Here is a 12,035-nt window from a genome sequence, read left to right on the forward strand (position 1 = left end):
CATAGCATATGATTCATGAAAATTCAAGGATCATGAAAAACACTACACATTCCATTACTTGGAGTTGGCAGCAGTGTTCCACACCCTCAAAATGTGGTGTGATAATTTGATTGGGAGGAAATTTACCTTAGTCACAGATCATGTGAGCCTGAAGTATTTCTTTAGTTAGGTAGACCTGAATGCCAGGTAATCTAGGTGGATGAATTTCCTTAGCAAGTATGATTTAGATATAAAACGTATTAGAGGGAAGGAGAATAAGTTTTCATATGCCCTAAGTCAAAGAATAATACAAATAAATGAAATTTATGTTAGTTAAAGTGAGACATGTTTGCTAGAAAAGGAAGGAGAGGTTGCAAAACATATCTAAAATATAATATGATACATAGAAATATGGAGAATAAAACATATATATGCAAATGGATAGAATATACAATCAATAACTAAGGATTGTTAGTTTATAAAAATTGAATTTATATGCTTGACTAGGAAGACATTAAATAAATAATTATGGATGAACATCACAATAAGCCCTATGCAGGTCATCGTCATTACCAAAAGATGATCACATCCCTGAAGAAGGAATTCTTCTGGCCTTGAATGAAAAAAGAGGTTTTGAAATATTTAACCAAGTTTCATGAGTGTCAACAGGTGAAAAAATAGCACCATCATCTAGTGGGGTTATTAAACCCCTTACCCATGCCGAAGTGGAAGTGGGAAGTAATCTCCCTATATTTTATTACCAGATTACCATGAACATGGAAACAACACGACACCATAATGGTAGTTGTTGAAAATTTTAATAAAGACCGCAAATGTTATACCAGTACAGTCCGCTTTTAAAGATGCACAAGTAGTAGATGTGTTCATGAGGGAAATTTTTATGATGCATGGAATATTTAAGGTAGTCATTTCAAATAGGGATCCAAATTTTACCTCTAATTTCTAGAGGTCATTATTTAATAGTTTAGATACATAGTTAAATTTCAGTACTACCTATCACCCCCAGATGAATGGGAAGGCCAAAAGAGTGACTCAAATTTTGGAAGATATGTTACGCATGTTTTTATTAATTATGCCGAGAGATGGGTTTGTTTTGAAGGTATGATGTGCAACGAAACTATAAGTCAATAGTTGCAGATCTGTACACAGGTTTCATAAAATGAAAGGCATGTACATACACGAGTTTAATGCTAGTAAGTCGTGTAACAATTATACACTTTGGATAGATCTGTATGCGGGTTTGATTCATGAAAAGAATGTATACACAAAATTTTTTTGTGGAAAGCGCGTATATAAGCTAGGGTTTTTTATGAATAAGATGTTTGACCAGTCTAATCAGTCTTGTTGTGTTTCTGTGGTCTGTGAATGAAGTCTTACTTGATTATTTGTGTTTAATAGTGATGATTGCAGTTGAATTGATTGACTGAAGAGTGGCGATGCTGCGAGATGTATGTAATTGAATATATGTGATGGTTTTGTGATTATTTTAGAGTAATTAAGTAATTCAAGGTGTAACTCAGTGTTTGTTTCAGAATGACAATGATTCAGTTTTAGGGTTCAATGTTTTGATATATGTACACAAGTATGCTTCAAGGAAGTCATGTATACACACAAATTTTCTAATGGAAAGCAGCATATGTATTCCTACATTTTATTAAGCAGGGTTTTCATTTGGTTTAGTGAGTTAATGCAGTGTTTGGGTTCAGTAATTATATTCTGGTTACAATGATCTTACTGCTTTGGTTGTTTGAGAATAAGTTGATTAATTTGTGTCTCAGTTTGTTTAGTTATTGGTTGATTCAGTGAATTCAATGATTGACTGATTTGTTGTAGTGATCAGTTTCAGTTTTATTAGGCTTAAATGATAGTAGTGGTTCCAGTCTGAAAATTTGATGAAAAGTGGCCTACAAGTTGTGATGTTTTGTATCAGGTGGATTTAGTGTGAAAATTTCTGAAACTTGGTCCATAGAGGTGCTAAGGGTTGGATCCTTTAGTAAGGGAGTCAAATCTTCCTTGTAGTGGTAGCTGGTAAATTAGATTAGGGGGAACGAGCTCCCTTTTGGTGGGTGTTGATAAATGAGATCAGGGGATTGGACCTCCCTTCATGTGGTTTCTGGAGAACGAGAGAAGGTTGTGACCTTCTGTAGGTGGGTGCCTACGTGCTAGTATGAGTCTGTGCTAGTACAAGATTGTAGTAATCTTTTCTTAATAATAAAGGAAGACATAGATGATAGAAATAGTGGTTTTTTTCCCACATTGGGTTTCCAGCTAAGATCCCGATGTTCATGTGTGTCACTTATGTGTGATGGTTTATTTTGTTCTTACTAAACATAGTTATTGTTTAAATAATTCTTAATGAGGTTATGATACATTGGTTCAAGACAAACAAATTATGAATTAATTGAAAATTAAGTTAATTGGATATACGGTAGTTGTCTGCATAACAATCATGTATATACACAAGTTTCTTTTAGTAAAGTTTCATACAAAAATATGAGTAAGAAATGAAATGTTTATGTGAGTTTTAAATATCTATCCACCCTCCCCTGCTCTCAGTATTTTTCCCAACAATTGTTATCGAAGAAGGTCCTTCAGGAGAAGCTTGATCACATGAAGAAGATTCGTCAAGATGATGGGAAAGAAGAAGATTGCTCGAAGAACGATTTCAGAAAAAGGTTACAACGATATATTAGATGTAGTGATAGCTATAGATGTTAGAAAATATTCATGTTTCAGAGAACCCCACTTTATATTTATCAATAATGAAGAAGACAATAACAAAGAATTATCAGGTATGTGATATTTTTCTAACCATGGTCTATTTCCTTGTCTATGCAATAATGATAGTGATGATGATAGTGAAACAACTGAAATTTCACTCATGGGTAAAAGTGAAAGTAAGCACTCTAAAGAGAAAATAGATTAAAAAATGATGCCTCTAGAAGCAGAAGATCATGGGAAGTAAAAAAAATAGACAATGTTAATATGCCTATGCTAAGCAAACATTATTATAAAAAATGGATAGAAAATATGAAGACTAATCTAATGAATCTTGATGTTTGGTATCTAGTATGCAATGGCTACACCAAGATTCCTCAATGAGACAAGGAAGTGAAAAATAACAATAAGGATTTAAGTGACATCTTTTATAACATACCTGATTCAACATTAAACAAGGTTATGCATTATACAATTGAGAATCAAGTGTGGGATAAGCTACACACAATCCATGAAAAAATCCCAAAGGAAGATTCCTCATCATGGGAACTACCAAGTAATCCTATCCCTAACAATGTGTCAAAAAATTAAAGAACCTTTATTACGCCAGATGGAGTTGTTGATCCAGAAGAAGAAAGGTTAGAAGAAGTTTTTGATCTTAGAACAAAAATTGATCTTTCCTTGAAAAATATTGTTAATATTAAAGATAAGTTGCATGCATATGATAACAAGGATCATATTAAATCAATAAATGTTGCAATGGAATCTAAAAAGTATTGTGAAGGTCTTGAAGAAGAGATCGTCTCTCTAAGTGCGGATCTTGAAAAATCAAATAGTAGAATGAAGAACTACTTCAAGCATTTGAAGAACAAGAAAATGGGCTGAAGGATGAGATTCTCAAATTAGTGGAGCAAGTGGTAGAAGAAATAAGGGTTGAAGAAGGTATGAAGAAGCAGTATATAGAAAAGGAAAAGCAATATCAAAGAATGGAGGTTGAGGTAAAAATTCTAAAAGGTAAATTAGAAGAAAAAGATAAACATTTGCGATTTCAAGATATTACTAATGTTTTGGATAATATTCTTAGTAGTCAAAGGTCTTTTTCCATCAAATCTGGTCTTGGTTTTCATGAAATTGTTGAAGGTGAATCTAGTTCACAAGATGATGCAATGAATTTAAAGGGTAACAATGTAAAACCTAAAATGCTCAACAAAGAGATAAGAAGTCAACCTGATCAACAACCAAGGAAGATGAACGTTCAAAGAAAATAATTTACTCCTAACTATAGAAATGTTAATTGATTCTCTCCTCTGATCAATAATGTTGAATATTTTATATGCCATAATTATGGACATGTTGCAGCCAATTGTAGAGGTAGACTATTTCAGTCACAAGAAAAATAACTGATTCAAAGAAATATCATCAGATTCTATGTACTCAAGATTCTTTAAGTGATATTTTTTTCCTTGCAATCTATTTGGTCACAAATCTATTCATTACAATAGAAGGAATATGAAACAAAAATATTATGATTTCTTTGCTCATGTAAGATGTTATGGTTGTAACAAGTTTGGGCATGTAGAAAGAGAATGCAGGAACAAATCTATGGATTTCCTCAAACAACATTGCAAGCAATCAGATAAGAATATTGATGGATCCACAAACATTTCTCATAATAAGTAGAAAGAAGAAGAACAAATAAGGTGTGGTATTTCTCTCTACTCATTTTAAGAAGACGATGAATGGTACATAGACAGTTGATGTTCTCATCACATGACTGTAGAAAAGAGTAAGATGGATTATCTCAAGAAAAAACAATATGGTAAGGTTATTCTTGGAAATAATGCTCTAGGAAAAGTTGTGGTAAAGGGTAGAGCTAGAATTAATCAACATAGAGGAGAAACTAATAATTTATTAGTTCAAGGGGTAAAACAAAATATTCAAAGTGTAGGTAAAATGGCAGATAAAGGAAATATAATTGTGTTTACATCAACCAAGTGCAAGGTTATGGACGAAGAAATTGGAAAATCCATAACAAGAGGATATAGAAACCCAAACAAATTATATGTTCTTAAAGAACTGAATTGAGGAGGATTCAGACTCAGAGTAAAAGAAGATGATTCCCGTTGCAGTCCATTATTATTATACTTCTAACAATGAATGCAGAAGTGATATGAGTTACAAGACATTGTGAGAATAGAAGATAATTGTTGGGCGCAGGATCCCCCAAGGACAGTTTTGGGGTTAAGAGCCCAGATTTTGGTCCAATTTTGTAATTCTAATGTAAAGACTCTGCATTTTGTGGGCGCGGAGTCCGTAGTTGTTAAAGAGTCATTTGGTTGTCCGCACTTATTTTGATAATGTAATGTCGGCTGTAGAAGATCTACCCATGGTCCACGGACCGTGGGATTGTATAAATAGAGCAAAGCTCTAAGTAGATAGATACAAAAGACAAAATGAAGAAGATATGATGTATGCGAGATAGCTCTGAAGTAAAAGTCTAAGTTTTGGGTCATAGCGTAGGTAGAGGCTCTGCAACTGAGTGTGTAGAGGCCTAGAAGTTCGAAACTGAGTGCGCAGGGCGAGTCAAGTCTGTAATCATCTGGAAGTATTAATAAAGAGAAGTTTCTATCATTCCTGCGTTGTTATTTCTTGTTTATGCATATGTTATATTGGATATCAATTTCACTTCTAATGTTTATATGATGCATGAATGTGTATAACTATATTGGTTAAATGAACGCAAGATAAAATATCTGGTTACATGAAGATAATTAAGATCTATCAATGAGATAAGTAAGATACTTAGTGTAGTTTGGAGAAATACCGCAGTTTGTTGCCTTAGCAACGTGAAAGGACTTCAGCCCCTGGTTAGAGTTGCGTGAACGCTAATTGTAACACTTACCGAAGGGACTAAAGAGTGGAACAGAGCATGAAGAAACCTACATGAAGGCAGGTATAGTTAGAATAGGCCGACATCACAACCATCTCGAGGGTGCAGAAACTTGGTTCCATCATCACCCCATACTGCTTCGGGTAAGACTTCAGTTCGTGCTCTAGGGTTTGATGTCGAAAGGGCAGTAGTGTAGGGATTTCTTTGGCTAAATAACTCTGAACCTCGGTCAGCCCCCATAAGCCAACAAATGGTTCCATTGCTGGGACCAGAATTTGCATAAGAGATGTGCAATATCGTATCATTGAAATCCAACTAAGAAATAAATAGAAGGCTGGTTGGACAGAAGAATTCAGGAGTTCGCAACGCAGGAGAACGGAAACCCACGACTGTCAAAAGAAGAGTGGCTAGACAACTACCTATATACGGAGATACAAAAAACCTTTTTCATGTCCTTCCCTACTGAATTATATGAGTGGATCACAAAGTTAGCAGATAGCTAAGGAAGGTGGAAACTTGACGGTCCTATTGTGTGGACCCTAGAGCTAGTGCAAAGGTTGGAAGCATCGGAGGATAAGATTGTGCACACCATCAATCATTGGCTCGATTGCATTATAGGAGGATTTTTTACTGAGTTCGTGGTTGACACCTTAGTCAGCTATAGTGAGGGAGAGGGACGCTTTCTCAAAGGACCGCGAGGTAACTACGTAAAACCTTTGAATACTTGGATTAAAATGATGTTTTACGAAAAGTGGGTTATGCGGTTACGTTGATGTTTAGGGCTACGTGAAGAGGAAAGGTTTAGAGGAATGAAGGAAATAAGGGCCCGAAAAATAGCCCCTTGATTTCACCTTCATGAGGGGACGAGGAAGAGATCGCGAAGGTCTCTCCATGAAGTGTTATTCATCTGATAAGACAAAGAATTCTGTGAATCCCACCTCCACCCACACCACCACCAGCTTCACCACCATCACCTCCATCTTCACCTGTACCAACTCCACCACCACTGCGATTCAGTATGGAAAACATAGTGAAGTTTCCTGTGTTCAAAGGTTTGGGAAATGAGGATCCGGACCAATTCTGGTTCGTTGTAAGGGATGTATGGGAAGCACAAGATGTTACAGATGACCATATAAAGAAATCGACATTGGTTAGCACCTTGCAAGATCATGTGCTGACCTAGTATATTAAGTATTCCAAGGATAACCCGAATGCAAGAGTCGCGGATATCCAAAAAACACTAAATCGGGAATTTAGTAGGCCTAAATCTGAAGTGCAATTGATTGTGGGATTCAAAGAGATTACGATGCTACTATGCGAGACTCCTTGGGAACTAGATCAGAGGCTAAAATGTATGAATTGTGAGGCCAATATGAATCTAACAGATGGACAGTATCGCGAGTGGTTTGTAGCTTCACTACTACCACAATTAAGGAGTCTGCTATTGCAGCAGAATATAACAACTCACGTGGAGGCCTTAGAGATTTATATGAGGCTACATGAGACCCCAATGTAGGATCCTAACCTAGGATTTCAACAAATCCATGCGCAGCTGAAGAATATGTGCCTTCAGATGCGGAGTCTGAAATAGGATAGGACAGTTCGACCAGATGTGCGCGAAGAAGTGTGGTGCATGAAATGCAAGAGTCATGGTCATGACAAAGACCACTGCCCAGTATTTACAATTTGCCTCATAGGAGGAGGATTGATGCCTTTAAGGCCGGAAGCTCAAGCAGGGCCTAGCACGGTGCCTACTTTGTGGTGCGCTATCTGTCAAATAGCCAGACAACATGCCACGGATAATTGCCACCTGTTACAAAGGTATACGCAAAATTCGGAACAGGTGTTCTGCAAATTTTGTATGTCGGTGGGACATGTTGAGCGTACTTATAGAAGATATGAATTGGTGATGGATAGAACTCCCACCTATAGAGCTCAGGTTGAAATACGATCCATTGACCAGAATGTAGGAATGGTGCAGATAGGATTTCAGGGGCACGAACAAGGTCGAGGTGGAGGAGGACCTGGTAGAGGTCGCAAAATATTGATCTACTACAATTGTGGAGGACCAAAACAATATGCCCACGATTTCATGAATCCAATGCACCCATCGTGCAACTATTTCACACTATCTGACCATGAGATGGAAGATTTTCCTACACTGATATCTAGGATACGCGACAAAGGAGTGCTACCACCTCCCTCAACTCAGAACCTGTAGATGATGAGGTTTGAGCTGCGCAAGGAAGATCTGAATGTAAACATTGTGCTCCAAAGTGGAATCGCGATAGGAGATGATAAAGGAAAATAGCCAGAAGATAGTACATGGGTTCGCAATGCCCCAGTGAAAGAGGTCAAGTTTGATTTGGAGCATACGTGGGAAACCTTCATGGAAGCTAAGAAGAGCTTCGCTAAGGCCTCCACTTCAAGAAGCAAGGATAAATTGGAACCGGAGATGGGCCCCTCCATGCTCACAACTTTCTTGGAAACATGTATGAAGTTACTGTGCAACAGTAAGGATGTAAAAGGGTTAAAGGAACTTATCAATAGGTGTGCTAGGACTGCGTGAGGAGAACCGCACGTAGTCCACAAGATTGGAAAACGTAAGACAAGAACATGACGAGAAATGAGACTCACCGCACAGATCAGAGAATACGAAATGGATCAAGTCATCCTAAATTTGGGATCAGATGCGAATGTTCTACTGAAACAGACATGCGAGCAAATGGGGAGACCTGCACTGCAATGGTCTCCAATTAAGCTAAGGATGACAAATCAAAAAAAAATTATACCCATGGGACGATTGCAGGGAATAACCGTGGATATTGAGGAAGTGAGCGCGCTGCTAGATTTCGAAGTGATAGAGATTGTTGATGACAACAATCCCTATGCCGCATTGTTGGGAATTGACTGGGCCACTAATATGAACAGGGTAATTAAATTGAAGAAGCAAAAGAGGATTGTTGAGAAGAAGTCACTGCACATGATTATACCTGTGGACCTTGTTGAAGGATCACACTATACGGAATTGGTCTGCGACTATGAGAGTGATGATGATATGGACTGTATCTATAAGGTAACAGCACAAGACCAAGCCTGGGTGGATCCCACCACGGATGGGCAGATTACACAGGAGCGTGAGAGTTCCTACACTTCAGACTCCGACGAAGAGATAAAACGATGGTAGAATCAGTTACATGAAGTAACTACGCTGAATGGCAATATGATGACCAGGTCGTTGTGCTGCGTGTTGAAAGAAGTAAGAGATCTACCTACTTGTGATGGTCTAAATGAGGTAGATACCTTCTTGGATGCATTTGAAAGGGAGGTGCTGAAAAAGCAATAGTTCCAGGCCATAGATTGGGTACTGTGTGTTACGCCTGAAAGAAGGTGGGGTACGTACAAGGGGAGTTTTGGTGATTTTCACGAATGTAGGAAAATGATGAGAGTATGATTTGGGAAGGCTAATATACGACTGACAAAAAAGAACGATGGGAAGGATGATCCGCACGCGCATCTGGCCATGTGGATGCATGCCCATGGAGAAGAGCCCTACCCTTCGCAGATGCATATGTACTCCACACTAAAATACCTGGTCAATAAGCATGTGTTGGGGGGATGCATCTGTAGATGGCTTTTATTGTTCCATGAATACGACTTTGAAGTTGTTGTGAACCCTGGACGATTGAATGTGAGACCAGATCACCTGTTGCGCATCGAGATAGTGGAGGAACCTACTAGTTTGGAGGAAGGATTACCTTATGTTCAACTCTTTGTTGTGCGTGTAGCGGATGGACATTTTGAAGATATAATACACTTTCTAATAACTGGAACTATGCTGGAAGAATACTCTGTCCAGAAAAAGAAGGAATTAGAGGTGCACGCGATAGATTTCTCTGTCATTGTTTGGCATCTATACAAGATGGGGAATGATGAAATCACGGGAAGGTATGTACCTGAATTTGAATGGAGCCATATCCTTGCGGACGCTCATGGGGGCGCCGCGGGAGGACATTACGCAGGAAGACCAACCGCGCAAAAGTTTCTACGCGTAGGGTTGTGGTGGCCAACCCTTCGTCGGGATTCAAAAGCATATTGCAAGGCATGTGATGTATGTCAAAGAATAGGTAAGCCATCACGGAGGAATGAAATGCCTTTGAATCCACAAACGATGTTGCAGCCTTTCAAAAAATGGGAAATAGATTTTGTACGACCTGTTCAGCCTCAAGGGATGACAAACGCAAGGTATATTATCACGGCAAGGGAGTACTTAACTCGTTGGGCGGAAGCACAGTCGGTGAAGGATTGCATGGGTGTGACTACCACAAAGTTTCTATTTGAATATGTACTAATGCGATTTGGATGCCCGAAGATCTTGTGAGCATAGTACACACTTCCTGAATGAGACGATCAACGTGTTAACAGAGGAATTTCAGGTGTATCACCAGAAGAGCACATCGTATCACCCATAGGCTAATGGGACAGTATAAGCGTTCAACAAAGTACTGGAAACTGTGCTGACCAAGGTATGCAATGCGCAATGAAGTGATTGGGACCTATGCATACCTGCAGTGTTATGGGCTTATCGGACGACATGCAAGAAACTAATGGGATATATACCTTTTAGATTTGTCTACAGAGTGGAAGATGTAATGCATATGGAATATATCATGCCCAGACTGCACATAGCAGTGCTCACAGGTATGACGGATTGCAGAGACCTGGAAGAGAGGCTCGTGCAGTTGGATGAGGTCGAAGAAGAAATATTTTTCGCTATTTCACCAGCAGGTCCAAAACCAACGTGAAAAGGCATGACACGATCGACATATTAAACTGCGCACCTTTAAGGTGAATCATTTGGTGTTGTTGTATGATAGTAAGTTTGATAAATTTCCAGGGAAACTGAGAATTCATTGGCTGGGGCCTTATGTCATTAAGGAGATTACCGATGGTGGCATGGTCTAGTTGGTTAAGCTGAATGGAGATCCCTTCCCAGGAAAAGTGAATGGCAGTCATTTGAAGCCATACACAGGTAACCTGACCATCTGACTAGCCAACAGAAGCATAGTCTTAGCGCTCCAGGAAACTGAAAGGAGGCACAGGACTATAAAATACTCTACCCTGGAACTGCTCAATGTCAGGACTGTGAGAAGCAGGGAAGTGTCATAGGGTCTGTGATAGCGCGAAGATAACTGCACTAGTGCTCAGGTCTGCTGGAAAGTGACCATTAAAGTCATTATTCATGATTTGATGGCTGGTTTCAAGCCAAATGGAGTGGGAGGTAGGCATTTAAGACGAACTTTATGGATTATATTCTTGGAAATCTATACTTAATCTATCATTAATGCACCGAATGTGCGGGGAACAGACGAATTCAAATTCAAAAGGTGCTATAAACTACAAGTGGCTATCCAACGAAAAACATTTGGCAATTTGAGAGCTGAGTTGTTGTGATATCAACTGTGTATGGACCTTTCAAACTTTGAGGCTTTGAGAGCAAATTCAGTGTTTGAAAAATTGCCAAAGGAGATGTAGGACCTCCTGACTATAATGATGTCAGCACCCAAAGAAGCCATGGACATGGTAGTAGTGATAGCCTGATCTGGATTTAAATAGGAACACAACAAATTACAGAGATAACCATAAACACAGAGTTGCAACGGAAATAATACTTCATTTCATTAATGTAAAACAGTGAAATATGCTTACAAATAGAAATGGAAATAAACTAGCTAGGGTGATGGTAGCTTATCTCTGAGAAGAGATGTGGTGGCTACATGCCTCTAGACTACCTTACAATGAGGCTCAAGAGCCTTTTTATTATTGAATAATAAGAGAAAACCCTAAACAACCAAAATCATAACCCAAGGAGATGTAACAATAAGAGTTTATGGGCCCCGTTGGGGTGAGTTGGACAACCAACTTCCCGGGGTCGCGACTTGGTCATATTACCTCCATTTGACGTGCATGATAACACGTTGGAAAGATATCTCCAAGGACTGTGATGGAAAAGGCGATTTTGGATAAAAAATCGTTGACGGTAGATTTCCCAAAAATGTCGTTTAGGACCTCAAAATAGCTCCCAAAGTTTAGGACCCGAAAAACTACTAAAAATAGTAAACTATGATACAATTAAGGAAACTGTAAAACTAAAAGAACCAATGGTGGGGTGCAAGTGGAATTGGTAGGTGGTCACCAATATCCACACAGATCACAGCCGCAGAAGCCACGCAGGAGATTGTGGAAGTGGAAGCTCCAGAGAGCGTTGAAATAATTGTTGAGGTCCCTAAATCACCGTGAACACCGATACCTAAAAGGGATAAGTAGGCCATGACACCGGCGCACATCTCACCCAAAAATCCACTAAGGACCAAGCTCACATTCAAGGAAAAGTGGAAGGCCATTAATCTGGAGGCCGATGAGGAGG

Source organism: Pinus tabuliformis, chromosome 6, assembly GCF_031772625.1.
Source record: "Pinus tabuliformis cultivar Carrire ecotype Pingquan chromosome 6, CPIR1, whole genome shotgun sequence".
NCBI lineage: Eukaryota > Viridiplantae > Streptophyta > Pinopsida > Pinales > Pinaceae > Pinus > Pinus tabuliformis.